This window comes from Marmota flaviventris, chromosome 10 (genome assembly GCF_047511675.1).
Source record: "Marmota flaviventris isolate mMarFla1 chromosome 10, mMarFla1.hap1, whole genome shotgun sequence".
NCBI classification, from domain to species: Eukaryota; Metazoa; Chordata; class Mammalia; order Rodentia; family Sciuridae; genus Marmota; species Marmota flaviventris.
The window spans coordinates 114,041,186-114,044,450 of record NC_092507.1 but is presented as its reverse complement, the minus strand read 5'-3'; positions in this window follow the sequence as shown (position 1 = coordinate 114,044,450).

The following is a 3,265-nucleotide window of genomic DNA, read 5'->3' as shown; positions in this document are numbered from 1 at the left end:
TCTCTAGAGAAGTAATGTAGAAGTGATGTAGAAGCTAGGTCCTGAAGGGTGAACAGGGATCACCCAGCCTGTGTGTGTGTGTGTGTGTGTGTGTTCCAGAAGGAACCAAATGTATAAACACACAGAAATAGGAAAGGGGGTTCGTATCATTCTAGGAATGTGTGAAGACCAGCCAGGCTGGGTTGCTGTGAAAGGACCAGACAGATCTGTGAGCAGGGGTCTCCCAGGCCCTTGTCAAATATTTGTGATTGCCTAGTGGGTATGAATGGGGGCTGCTTAAAAGGGGAAAGGGTCTTTATTCCTTTTCATTACCTTCCCAAGGCAGCCTTACCTCAATCAAAGCACTTTAATGGGAGTGTAATATCCTCCATTCTACTATGAGAATATTAAAGCAATCTGATTTTTTCAGTACAGAAAAATCGAGGGGTTTTGAGGGAGGGGAAATTTTGTAAACATTGAATATTTTCTTCCTTGTTTGCAAAACGCATAATTTATGTCTTCAGAAGGGGCATCAATGTCTCAATGTGTTTAACTTCAGAACAATTTTAGTTGGTTAAATCCACCTGCTTCCCACAGGAAAGGCAAATGATTAATGATATGGTGAGTCCTGGATGGTCTTCAGGCCTACAAAGGAGGTGAGGGAGAATAGTTTTGGAGACAGAATTCAAGAGTCTTGATATTTTTAAACTTTGATATGTCTACTAGATATACAAGTGGAGATGCCAAAATAGGCAGCTGGTGATATAATCCAGGAGCTCAGGGCTAAAGATACACGTTTGGGAACCCTGAGCCTGTAAGTGGCATTATGGGAACAGACATGGTTACATCATCAGATAAGGAGACCATGAAGATGGAAGAGGAGAGGAACCTCCCGATTCTGAGCCACAGCTCCAGTCTTTACTGTTCCTGCAAAGGAGGACCAAGAAACTGCTGGGAAGGCAGAAGAAAGCGAAGGGACTGTAGTGTCACAGAAGCCAAGAGAAGAGAGCACGGCATTAATAATCAACATGGAGAAGGGTTAGAAGATGGAAGGAAATGTAAGTATCAGGATGTCTGTATTTTATTACATTTATTTGAAATGAATTTTGCTTAGTTTTTCTAATAAGCTCTTTTCTTGCTCTCTTCTTAGGTACCCATAGATATATTCCAAATTTTTGTTTTAGCTGTGATCCTTGCCAGAATTGGGGTAGATTCTGGTTGAGTTCCTGTACTATATGGAAGAGCACTCCTTTCCAGGATATATCCCTTAATTTTCTGGTTGTTTCTGGGCACTCGAGCTGTGCAAACTATTTTTCTATATTTTACCCGACTTCATAGATTATTCCTTCTCCCTTTCGGAAGAATATTGGAAGCCTTACTTTTCTTTCTCTCCATCCCCTTGATAGGGAAGGAACTCTCTTACCTGCCCAAAGAAATCCACCCCTCCCCTCACCCCAAGCTTTAGGCGATCTCCTATAGTCATGGAAGTAACCCTTTGAAGTCTCTGGAAGATCTTTCTCCTTTCTATGACGTTTTCTCTGTCTCATCCTATTTCACCGCCTGATAATGTAGCCAGTATTTGAGATGAATTTAACTTTGATGAATTTCATTTTCCTCTTCCATTATTTTGCAGTCATTATTTCAGTTCTTCCCCACACATCTCTCCTGTTCCTTCCCTTTGAATCTTGGGGGGGGGGGTGGTCTTGAGAGCTCGTCGCTGTTACACAGTCTTTAGTTGATGAGCTCCCTCTGACAGTACTGAGGTGTTTAAAACTTTGTGCTTAATTTTAAAAAAATTGATTTAAAAATTGAGGAGAGGAGAATTTGATTGACTTAAATATCATAGAACAAAACATTCTTACTGTTATTATTTAAACAATTCAGAGATGCATAGAAGAAATTAAAAGTTAGGGTATCCCACAGAGAAAATAGGTAAGGGATTGTCTATGATGTGGCCAGGGAAAGTCCCAAGATGATTGCTACTGAAAATAGCCAGCCCAGGATAGAATAGGAGGTCAGATGCTCTAGTAGGGATATCTCTAGAAGAGTAGAGAGCTGATAAATTATTTAATAGATTTAACTAGATTGAAAGTTATAGAAGAATCATTTTTATAGAGTTAGTAAAGGATGTGGAGGATAGACATTCAATGGAAACAAAGTGAAGAGAAAAATGAAGCAATTATCAATTCCAAGAAAAACTGAAGGTTGTCTGAGAAAGGAAATGTAATTGTAGTCACTTCTTGGTTTGGTAACCAACAATGTTTTGCATGGTCATAATGAATCATTGAATATGTCTTGAACCAAAATTGATCTCTATTTACATTAGGAAGATGGAGTAGGGAAAGAATGAGTATAAACAAACCTAACAGGAAATCAATAGATAATGTGTTTTGTGTCTCTGGGGGCAGAAGGAGAAGTATGGGAATGGAGAATATAAAATAAAAGAATGTAGTTGGTTGGCATATGCATTTGAAAGCACTACTTGACTTTTAGCTCTTTGAAGGTAAAACTAAATTAATCAAAAGCAAAGAAAATGCAGCAGAACTACATATTCTGATTTCGGAAAGTTGTTTAACGTTAAGCAAAGCAAAGCAAAACAAAAAGCAACAAAAAAAAGCAAAAAACAAAAGCCAATTGGGAAAATATTGCATTTTGGTTAAAAAGTTACTATTTTAACATGGAGCCATAATAATAGTTATCTTGGGGATTATGGAGGATTTTTGTTTATGGAATGTTTGAATTATTCACAATATTATATCTGTGAAAAAAGACACTCTAGAAAAGATATATAAAACAAACAAAAACAGGAGACACTTACCAGGAGAAGAGGAGCATTATTTTTCACATGAGGTAAAAGAATAGAATTCAAAAAACGTGAACAAAAGCAAGAAATGCATTGGGGAAGGGTAAACAGCGCCCTTTCTCCTTTCTTATTGTGCTGAAGGTTGGTTAGGAGATTTTGTGAGTTCAGGAGAATGAAATTTAATGATAACAATATCGGTGAACTCCAACAGTTGTGACTGACATTTCTCAAGCTCGTTTGTGTGCTAGGCACTATGCTGAGAGTTTCAGGTGGATTGTCATCCCCTGGTATCTCTGGGAGATTGGCTGTAGGATCCCAGTGGATCCTAGATACCCATTCCTTGTATAAATTGGTGTAGTATTTTTATATAATTTATGCACATCCTCCTGTGTACTTCAAATAATCTCTATGTTATTTATAATATCTAACACAATGTAAATAGTTATTATACTGAATTGATTAAGGAATCAATCACAAGACAAA